The sequence below is a fragment of the Fundulus heteroclitus genome, chromosome 5 (genome assembly GCF_011125445.2).
Source record: "Fundulus heteroclitus isolate FHET01 chromosome 5, MU-UCD_Fhet_4.1, whole genome shotgun sequence".
Classification (NCBI taxonomy): Eukaryota; Metazoa; Chordata; class Actinopteri; order Cyprinodontiformes; family Fundulidae; genus Fundulus; species Fundulus heteroclitus.
In genome coordinates this window covers 14,080,224-14,092,271 of record NC_046365.1, presented here as the reverse complement: position 1 = coordinate 14,092,271, position 12,048 = coordinate 14,080,224, and positions in this window count along the sequence as shown.

Below are 12,048 nucleotides of genomic sequence, written 5' to 3'. Positions count from 1 at the left end.
TTGGTTCCCATCCTGGGAAATTAAGTGAGTAGGTAATGAGCTGAGCGGTCTGTATGGTATATTACTGACAGGCAGTTCTGAAGAAATCTTTTATGGTTTATTTGGCTCTAGATACACAAAGCTGGTGAAAACATTATTCAAAGGACTGACAGCTGTCTTTACAACAAAAGGAAGCTCCAAAAAAACTTTGACTAAATAAGATTGAATACAAGTGACCGTATTCTATTACAATTTGTGGTTGTATTGTTTTTTTTTTTTTTTTATCTTTTCAATAAGGTGTATGGATACATTTTGCAACGCAGCTGCCTGGGTGTTGGCTGTTGCCTCACCTTCCCCTTCCCACAGCACTCTCCACGTGAAAGAAATCAGGTCAAAGGTAGCCATCTTGGCCCAAAAAACAACAAAAAAAGTTTGAGGCACTCTTCTCATCATGCATCGGCACGTTGATTCAGGGATACAGGCGCGCATTTTGTTTGTACTGAATGCGATCAGTGTCAGTTTACTAAGCCCATTTATAACAGGCTTGGATGTTTGTCCTGAGGAAAGACGACGCCGACGCACGCACGCACGGACACTCACACACACGGACAGATCTCATCCAAATACAAATGCAGGCAGTCAGGTGTGTGCCTGGCCTCTTGTGTGCACGTCAAGGGCAATCACCGGCAGGAAAGAACATACGTGGCCCCTCCTCCTTATGTCCGGAAAACCCACACGCAAACCACACGTGTCCTTGAGCTGTACACTATAGGGGGGGAAATATTTCTCTCTCGTCCTCAATCACAGCAAAAATATTCCCTTCAGACAAGAGGAAACCCACCTAACCTCTGCTCAAGGACACAATCTGCAGCCCACGAACCAGCATGGGAGGTGCTCCGAGTTGCCAAAACGAGCAGTAGGAGTAGCAAAATGATGAAGAGAGACACAGCGATGGCTGGCGAGATCAAAAGCGATTCGGGAGATAAAGTGGGACTCAGGTTGAGTTACGGATAAGACACAAAATAAAGCGGGGGAGAGCGAGAGGAAGGAAGATGACAACACCGTGGGATGACTTCGATTCAGGCGTTCCGCGAGCGAAAAGACGAGAAGAGATAATTCACTGGTCAGGGTCAAAGAGGGATGCTGTCAAAGCGGAGATTGCTCCAAAAAAGACCCAAAGCAGCTGAATGAGTGAGGACAGCGAGGAGCGTGAGCTGGAGGGGATTGACAGCCGAGAGAAGAAGAGAAAACGAGACAGACGGGGAGAACGAGGGCAGAAGGGAACGTGTGCTGCCACGACGGTTTCGGCCCGTGAATGAAGAGTGTGGGGCTCCCCGTGCACATCGCGGGAAACGACTAGGGAAATTAGCTACTAAAAGGGGTCCCCAGGGTGATGTTTACTCTCCGGGTTGCGCCCTGGAGGATAAAACCCTGCTGGTCGCAGCAGAGGCGGGGAAGGCTCTTTGATCTCTGCGTGCACAGCTGAGCAGCAGGACACAGCCTGGTCGCTTTGTAGGCCCGCTAGACCGATTTTACAGGCCGATGGAAACGCAGCCCCTGGACCTACTTCTGGTTCACCACAGTGGAATCATGATTTGGTCAAAGCCAGGTTCTAACAGTTCTATTATTACCCTGTAGTTACAAGGTTTATGATCTGAATGAAAGAGCTGAAGTATATCCAGCTGCAGCTGTTTGGCGAGCAGCGTCAAATCCTGTTACCCTATCTGGTGCTAAACAAATTGTGCAGCTGGTTTTTAGGGTTCTTATGCAAATGTGGTTTCAAGTAGCTGCAAGAATTTAGTGGCGTATGTGATGAGCGTAAAGGGTTAAAGTTATGTTGTGGTCAGCTAAATGGCGAGCTAAAACCAGCTCCATTATGCGGAATGGGAGCTTTATTTTGCTAATAGTCGTGTCTTTATCATGATGAGCAAGCTGGAGAACTGTGTGTAAACATAGCAACAGTAGTTTCAGCAGAGAGTTGAAAACATTTTGCTCCCTTTCAGCTTTCGTCTGTTTTTGCTTTTTTGTCACATGCACGCGTTTCGGCTCACCACACAAATGCAACCTGAGCAAATAGAAAATACAGTTTTTAAATGATGGTTTCATTTTATTAGGGGGAAAAGGCCAAAACCCAACTTGACCATATGTGAAAACATGGTCAGTCTTCTTGTTAAAACCTAAAATAACTTTGATTAACTACTATTTAGGAAAACTAACTTCAATTTCATTATCCACTGACAGGCCAAATTACTGCTAGATCTGTAGATTCAAGAAATCAGTTCAATAAGCCCCCACCTGACAACATAAAGTAGGTTAAGGGTCTCAAACGCAACACATTATGCTCAGATTTAAAGAAATTCATGAACAGATGAGAAAGTCCTTGACATCTACCAGCCTAGAAGATCTTTACAAAACCATACCTAAGACTTTGCAATGGGCAAACCATAGGAAGAGCTCTGAGATGCAAATTAAGTAAACATGGAAGAGTATTTAGATTTTGAAGCATGAACCACACAGGAGTGGCCAGCCTATCAAAATGACTCCAAGAAAGTAATGTTCAGGGCAACATTCAGCAGTCCACTTGCACCTCAAGAACAAAGGACACTCTTTTGACGACAATCGTGTCCAGAGTTTAGACAGGGAAAACCGGTGGTTTGAAAGAGGGTGAAAGAAGCCATCTTGGTAAAAAGAGTAAAGCCATCACTTGACAGAGGAGGAGAATTGTGCTTCCAACTCCCCAGTGTTTACAACTCAGTCCTCCAACACATTCAAAGAGATTACATCTGCAGTCTCATCATGATTCAGGTGACTAAGTACTCCACTCGCACCAAGCGATAGCTTCTAATAACCCAGGACAGAGAAGGGTGGGTCATTGATTTGCCTCTGACCTAGAATGCTCCTAGGAGGATGGGCCTCCATGTCCTTAAAACCAGCAGTGCACCAACTGCAGGTTGCTCAAGTGTGAGCCACCAGAATTGACAAAGACTCCCGGATAGGCGTCGAAACGCTTCAGAAAGAGCTGATCAAAAGTCTGGTTGCCTTCAATTTAAGCCTATTTGTTGTTGCGAAGACCTGGATAACTGAGAGTTTGCACTGGCATACTCCAATAGAGCATCAACAACTCATCAGGTCGATCACAAAAGAACCCAGAACAACATCTAAGTCACTGGAGGCCTCACTTTTCTCAGTTAAAGCCAATGTTTATGATAAAATAAATGCCATAAATGGGAGACTGCCTTGGCGAAACCATTGCTCACCAAAACGAGCATAAAGAACGTCTGTCTCATAAGACAAGGGTGGGGCATTTTAGAGGGTGTGCATGCAGTTACATCTTTCATCAAACTATACTTCTCGACTTCTTGTAACTGATGGTACGAAAACTTTATCTCTTAAAGGTGCATAGGCCAAAAACCAGTTGATCATAATAAAATAAGGCTATGTATACCAAGGGTCTATCTTGATAGCCTTTGTAAGCCTAAACAGAATTCCAGCAGCCGCAATGACCTGACGTAAACAGAAGTCGCACCATCTGCCGGCAGTACTGAGTAACTACCAGAGAGCCAAATGGTGTTCATTGACGTAGCTACTGAATAGAGCCTGACTGTCCTGCAATGCCTTACGGAAAAGTGACATCTCAACGTGACCAACCTGACCTACTCCAACACCAAGTTTGTAATAATTACAATTACCATGTGGTCCCAAGGCAAAACTAATCCCATCAGAATAGGTCTTAGATTAGCAAGGACATGTACTCACGTATCCATCAACTTTGCAGCGACATCTGATTGCTTCTTTAACTTTAGCTCCCGCTTTACTGAACACCAATGTTCATATTGTATTCCTAGCGCTATTCGAGTGTTATCCCTCTTGTAATTAAATATTATTCTGTGCTTTTTGCACACTTGATCTTGGACTTTACTCCACAGGGAGTTCCACACTCGCTCGCCTCCATTGTTTTGGCTTGTTAATCAATCGAATGCATACGAAGTGCCGTACCTCCAGTCAAGTGGTGTTGTTCTGGTAAATATACGCAGAAAGGCTTTATTTTACTAAGAAATTGAGCAAAAACAAAGAGCAAAAGACAGATACAACAAATAATAGTAATTTGTCAGAAAAACGTATTAATTTTGAAAAGTCATGTAACTTGCCTATGCACCTTAAAAAACAATTCTGCAAAGAAAAGAGGGTAAAAATGGATTTACAGTGATGTAAAAGAGTCAGTGGAAGTTATCAAAAATGCTAGATGTCTGTTCATGCCCCCCAAAAGTAATCTCAGCCTATTTTTTTAAACATTAATTTAAAGTTTTATTTACCCAGGTTATCTTGGTCTGATAAAATCCATATTTGTTTGATGATCTGAAACATTAAGGGTGATAGAAAAAAACAGAAGAAATCTGTTCGCAGCACCATATTTTGAAGTCATCGTCCTAAATGCATTGTTTTTCTTTATCAGGGAACATGAAGTAAAACATAATAGAAATTGAGAGTCTTTGATATTCTGGGCAAAGAGCATATAGAAAACTATTCATTTGCATCTTAACTCCCTGGCTGGCTGGACTTTTAACGAAATATAATAAAGCTGTTTGATAAAATGACTGTAAGAACATTTCAGCAATAAAAGATCTATATTACATGTACTTTTTACCATTGTAAAAGTAATTTTTCTTCAATCATCTCACTGTAAGCGTCCCTTAGTGGTGCTAAACTGGCACCAACGCCATATACTGTATGGAAAGTGACATAATGTCCCATTAACAACTGCAAAACTGTTCACTGGCAGTAGATTTGTTATTGAGGGTTGATGGAGCTCTTCATCCTGGCTCTGTCTAGTCCAGTCACCCTATGGAGAAAGTTCAATTTAGTGGCTTCACATTTGGAAGCCAAAAGATGCTTCAAATGCTACACTTTCAGTTTCAGTTGCTGTGAAATCTGCTGAAGAAAAATTATTACAGAGAAGTACAAATCTTACAATTGAATGTTAGGTACAACACAAAACATTTGTTTTTTAATAACAACTCATTCTATTTAATTTCATAGTAAATAGCGACTCTAGTGACTTTTCTTCAAATGCTAATTTTGGCACATTAATAACTGATAGGAATTTGTTTATTAAAATGGGCTGAATACTCATCCCAATTGTTTGGTTATGTTATTTTTTATTACATTTTGGCCCTTTAGTGCTTCTGACTTGACAGTTTCTACCCACGAGATTGGACACCCCTGATCCAGAGAGATATCATTCATTATGTTTGGAGAAATGCCTCATCAGGTCCTGACCACTGACCACTGTGAACAAATATAAAAGCAGCTTCCATTAGGTAGACGGGATGAGGAAGATTGCTACTACGTGTATTTAGTGTAACCTGTTTCATGAATCCTGCGCAGAAGTAAAGGAAACAACGTGCAAAACACGGCTTTGTGAGTGTCGACTTCTTAATCAACACACTAAAGGTAGATCTGGGCAAGAGAAGTGAGTAGCTTCAACAGAGGTTTGCCCTGTGTGTTAAATGTTATGTTGTCTTGTCTTTCCCATTTTGAAGAGCGGCTAACAGAAGCTGGCCACATCATATTTGCTGTCATGAACTAGGACACCCAGTTGAATATTTTGTTTGTGAAAAACTCTTCACATGTTAGTGTCCATTGTGTATATCTCCGGAAAAGAAAATGATTTAACTGCACTGACAAACAAACAAAATCCAACCATTCCCATTTTTTATTAAACAACAGATATCAACAAAAATGTGTTTTCAAGGAACGATTTGGGACATACTACCCCCAAATAGGCAGCGTTACCCCCTTCAGCTCAAACAACCTCAGTGAGATGCTCCTATCTACCAGTTCAGCTTGAAGGTCAGTAAGTCTTCTTCACCACATCTAGGTTGCTAAACTACAGAGCCCTAGAGGGGTCATCGCAAAATGTTTTGCATGTTGAGAGAATGTGCGCTCGTTTTACTAAATCGTACGCTCGTTTTACTATATGTGCACTCGTTTTACTAAATCGTGTGAGCTCATTTTACTAAATTGAGCTCTCATTTTAAGCATAGTAAAACGCGGGCACAATTTATTAAACGAGAGCACAATTTAGTGAACATGGTTATAGAACATTGTGTGCACAATCTACTTAAACGTGGCCACAATATGTAAAACGTACACTCAATATTGTCTTGACACATGTAAACATGAGCACGTTATAGTATATTCGAGATCGAGATCTACCAAAACGCACCCACGAATAATTAAAACATGTGCTTGACTAAATAGGCCTACAACGGGATCACGTTTTATTAATTAAAACGGGCTCAATTAAAAGAAAACGTGCTGACAAATTATCACGACCTGGAAAAAAATATCACTTAAAGTGAGCTCTCCCGGGCTCCGTACTAAACGCATTGTATCGCGGTCATGTAACTGGCTAGTTTGCTGTTTCCGTCAGCAAGAAGTTGAACAGATGCAATAAAATAAGTTAATTACGTAAATGTAAATAAGATCCAATGAATAATAATCGTAAAAATAATACAAAATAAACATTGTATGTATACATATTTGCAAAAATACTTTCCCCTTTTTATGCAGTATGTTGATATTTAAAATGTCTTGATTGAGAGCAAGCTGGAACCGAAGTCAGACGCACAAACTTGACAATTTAAGCTGAATCAGATAAATTGGCTGCCGGGTGTCTTGGACATCCAATAAATGGGGAATTTTCTTTCAAATGTGTCAAGGCGAAAACAGCTAATAACAAAACATCAACTTTGATGTCACATCTTCCCTGTTGTGGATGTCAACTGCCATAATTTATGGCGATAAAGGCTAAAATCCCTTTTGTGACAGTAACCATATGCATGTGAAGTCGATTCCTGAGGCGCTGCTCCTCGTAGCAATGAAGACAAAGTTGTGCGTAAAGAGGAGTGAGGAGGAGAGTTTGAACATTTGTTAATTTCTTTCTTTCATTAGAATGGAGACTGATTATATAAAGCCATCATGCCAAAGTAGAATACAAAGAGGAACAAGTTAATAGCAGACAGTCCTAAAAAGGCCAGGAGCAAAAAAAATAAAATAAAAAAATAAAAAGGTTTTACAGCACTCTTTTTTTTCCTAATCTGCATTCAAAGACTTTGGGCCTCTCTGAGCCTACTTTATCTCTAAGAGCCACTGGAGGTCCATTTTGTTATTAAGAATGAAGCAGCTGAGTAAACTAATAACTAATGTCTTCTATTGCTTATTCACGCTTGGCTTCATAGCGGCTAATCCTTTAATTGGCGCAGAAAGGCTGCCTGAGGTGCTCTAGTCTTGAGTGAAAAATTCCTATGAAGTGGAATGCACCGCGTCATCTTGGTGAATTATTCATTCTGGTAGTCTGCTTTCAAATCATTATTGTTTAAACACATCTGAAGCAACTCAGCCATCACGCAGATCTCTTGCAAATGTTGACTTATTTTAACAGATTTGTTTTTTTATTACAGTTGTGTTCAGATTCAGTAAAATACAGAAAGCCGGATGTGTTCCAAGGTGGTTGGCTCTTACATTGCACTTTTCGCTGAGACGCTTTTATTACAGCCAATCCCACAAATCTCTCTCGACTGGGAGGGAATCGCTGTAAATTTCTTTATCAGTTACCCGGGTTACGGCACCGACTCTGCCTTTAGGCAAACCTGCCATCATTTTTAAAACGAATTGCACTGATAAGTCAAAGCCTCCCTTCAAGTTTAACGAGCACCCTCTTTTATTCCCAACCTTTTGCAAAAAAAAAAATTTAAAAAAAAAAATTGTGGAGTCGAGCATTAATGCACACCTTGGAGAGGAACCATGGGATAAAACTAATCTTTAAGAGCTCCTGTGACTCCCGGGGTGTCAGTAAAACTATCATCAGGCTGCAAAATAACAGGACTGCAAAGGTAGTGTGATATCAAGAGAGCTGAGGTGTAACAGCATGCGGGTGACGGGACTACAAACATGATGCCAGTGTGAGGCTTCTCGGTTTCTTCCCTCCCTCTCTCTGTGTCCGGTGGTCTGCTTGCTTCATAATCCGTATTACTGCCCTGTGTTGTGTGGAGTCAGGAGGAAATCTAGTTTCGGATAAAAGGGAAGGCATGAGGCTGAAGTCACATGTTTCCCCTTTTGTTCTTTTACAACACACAAACCTTAATGTATATTATGAGGATTTTATTGAACCAAAACAAAGTAGTGCATAGCTGTGAAGTGGTATTCTTTGCAGCTACCCCTTATTGGGATGCCCCGAAATAAAATCCAGAGCAACGTTTTGGCTTCAGTAGATACATAGAGTTTAAGATCTGCACTTATTTAAGATTTTGGATGCTGGCTAGATGGATGTGTGGGATCTTTATCTGGCTTGAGGATGAAATTTATGTTAGCCCTATTCATGTTTGGCTCCCTGAGTTTTGTGTGACCGTCATGTTGGAAGGTGGGGGCCAGCAGTGGCCAGAACCCCCTGCAGAAGTGTGCAGGGAAGCCACCGTGTCCCGGAGCTTCGCCATTAACCACTTTTTTAACCACTTCACTTGCTGCTAAAGCTAAATCCAGAAATTGTGACCTTTTTCATATTGTTGTTCAATTGATTTGCAAGGCGTTTGCTAGATTTATTACTGTGATCAAAGTTCTCCACCCGCGATCTATGTGTTTGGAATTGTATTCTTGCCTCTAGTATTTTACTACATTGTAATTTTAGTTTTATCATTTGATTCAACAGATTTCTTTTAGAAGTTGTTTCTCAGTCTTTGATTTTCTGCTTTAGTTCCACTTCAGCTGCTTTTTCATTATTTCTTCTTAGATGATGGGTGACACATGGTTTTTTGCCGTGCATGCCAACCTTTGCTGCCTCTCAGAGGACAGGAGAAGACGCATTAGGCTGATCGTTTATTTTCAGAAAATCTGTCCACTCTGTCTAAAAGGACCCGGTGAAATTGTTATTTTTATGCAATGATGCGTTAAACCTCTGACGCTTTACATGTGTTATTAATGCTTTTTCCATCACCATCATAGTTACCGGCGCACGGTCCATTAATGATGAAGGATGAATTTGCACCTCACACATCCTTCATAACAGAGTTGCTGATTTGAAAGAAGTCTATATGGGAATAAGAGAGGTGGACGGGTGAGGGGGGAAAAAAAGTTAACTCATTTTCTGATAGGTGACAAAAGCACCAGGCATGATAAAGACCAAAATCTTTTCTGCTTTAGTTTATTAACTGAATGTTATGAAGTGCAGATGCTGCACCACAGCTCTTATTGTGTTGGATTGTATTGGCTCATCCGAGTGTTTGGGTGATGCTACTCTCAGATTCATGGGTATAGAAGGACTTTGAACACCACTTTACTATGAGAAGCATGGGGGGGGGGGGGGGGGGGGGGACGCAATTTACAAATTTGTTTTCTACTTTTAAAGCGATACATCATGACTAGATTTCATGGAAAACAAGAACATCTCATGCATTTTTGGTCTTTTGTTATCTCCAGGTTACATTTATCATCCAGAAGAGCAAAGCTGGTTGAAAACAAACGTTACTGAGTCATTTTTATCACATTAGTAATGATAGTATTTTATTTGGACAGATAAAACTGAACTGTTTTTACTCATTTTTGTATTTTTCAGTGGAAGCACCCTACATTTATTAAATAAACCGAATGCTTCTTATCACCTGGTTTTCACTCCACCGTCCCACCCTGATTCTCCTCTCCCTGTCCCCACCAACGTTTGGACATTTACTCATCATAACTTATGAGTGTCTCTAGCAGGAGCTTGGGAACAGCTCTAACTCACGTCCAGGAATGTCAGATGATTTATTTCCCTTTTCCCACACAAGGTTGGTGTGATATGTGGCACCATTTCTTCCGAAAGTTTAGATTTCTTGTGTGAAATGGCCTCTATCTGTTTTGCTGGTAGATACCAAACAGATGCTCCGGTCTCCAAGTTAAGCTGTTGACTCAATCCTCTGAGCAGCATTTGGGATTTTGCCATCAGCCTGAGAGTTCTCTATGTGAATACAGCTATATTACAGCCATGGATTCAAAAGCACTCACAAGTTCATAAATGTATAACAATAATAACTTTACTGTTGCCATGTTGAGAGTCTGTGATTGAGAGAAATGTTGCCCTTCAATAATTTTTGAAAGTGCCAATTTGTTGACATTTTACAGCCAGGAATACATAGATCCTGAATGGCTTCCAGCAAAAAGACTGAAACTGTAGCCAAAGAACAAATCAGGATAAAGAACAAACAATGGTCTGAATAAGCAAGTTAGCATCATGCCAGGCTAGCCACCAGGCTCCATTTTATTTACAAATCGCCTTATTTTGTTGGTTTTAGTCAGGTCCATTTTATGCTTTTGTTCATGTCATAATCGACGTTTTAGAGGATGAAACAGGAGCCGCCTGCTTAGAGATGCTCCATGTGTTTGAAGCTGCCTTTATAGCATGTTGTAGCAGTTTTGTGAAAGGAATTTATCAAACTTTTGCTCACAGTTTATTCTAAAGGAACTCCAAATAATATTTATAAGCAAAAAGGTGAAAACGGTGATTAGGCTTGATCGAAGAGAAAAAAATCTTTCATAAAGGCCAAATGGTCCAGATGGGAATCAGATCCATCAGAGTATATTACAAAGCTAAATGGAATTATACATGCTCTTTTAGCACCAGAATCTGGATATTGGTCTGCAGAATTTATCACAATGTAACCGCAAAAAGAATCAAAGTTAAGGTTTTTTTTTGTCTCAGGGAAAACGTGAATCCAGAGCAGGTTCTTATAAAGGTAAGAGGGTTTTAGAGCTAATTAACTTGTAGACTGGATGTGAGCGTTGTCAGAGGAATGGAGCCAGCCACTCCAGGTGAACGCTCCTGTTTGACCTTGATTCTTCAGTTGTCCTTCACCTATGTGGTACTCCATGATACATCAAACTGTGGCGAGTTTGCATACTGTATGTATGAGAATACATACATGCAGTTAGTTGTAGTAAAAGCTCAGCTAATAGCTATGTCTACAAGAGAGACATGGCTAAACACTGAAAACGGGACCAGCTGTATCCTCTTTAGGCTTCCAGCAGTAGCCTGGCCGATGCTCTCCTCCAGGACGCTTGTCACAGCAAAACAGAATGCCAGGCCAGATGTACCTACTATGAAGAGAAAAAATAGACAGAGAGAACATAAAGTTAAAAGTAAATAACAACAAATAATAATAATTTTCAATAAAACTTTTGCTGCAGCGTTCTGGATCAGCTGAAGGCTTTGAACAACATAGTGGACTTCCTGATAGTAAAGAATTACAATAGTCCAGCCTTAAAGAAACAAATGCATGGACTAGTTTTTCAGCATCACTCCTGGACAGAATGTTTCTTATTTTAGTAATATTTCAGAGATGAAAGAAGCAAATTCTAGACATATGGTTAATATGAAATTTAAATGACATGTCTTGGTCAAAAATAACACCATGTTTTTTTTTTTTTTTTACTTTATTACCAATTTAATGCCATCCAGATTAAGGGATTGATTACGGGGTTTTTTTTTGTTTTGTTTTTTTTGTTTTTGAGGACTCTGGTCCAAAGAGGAAAACGTCTGTCTGGTCAGAATTTGAAAGCAGAAAAATGAAAGTCATCCTGATTTTTATACCTCTAAGACAGGCCTGTAGCCTGTCTATCTGAATGAATTCATCAGGAAGTATTGATCGATATAGTCGAGTATCATCAATCAATACTGTCAGATAATGTTACCAATCGGAAGCATAGTTATTGAGCATCACTCTGCTTATTATAAGTGCTTCATTATTACAGTAAAAATGTGCTTTCTGCCTAGCACTGTACCCCCAGAGGTACACATGTATGACTCATGGTACTGCAGTCAGTAAAGTTAGCAGGACTCCAAACCAGAGGACAAATAATACTGAAACCACTACTCTGGTTTTATTGTGTTCATTTTAAGCCAATCTCGAGGCCACAAACAAAGCTTTTGTGACTAAATGTTTCAGAAGTCCCACATGATAAAAGAAAGTTGAGCACTTGAGCATTTCAATGAGAACCTGAACCTTATAGATTAACCAGGAAAATATTTATCTGTTCAAA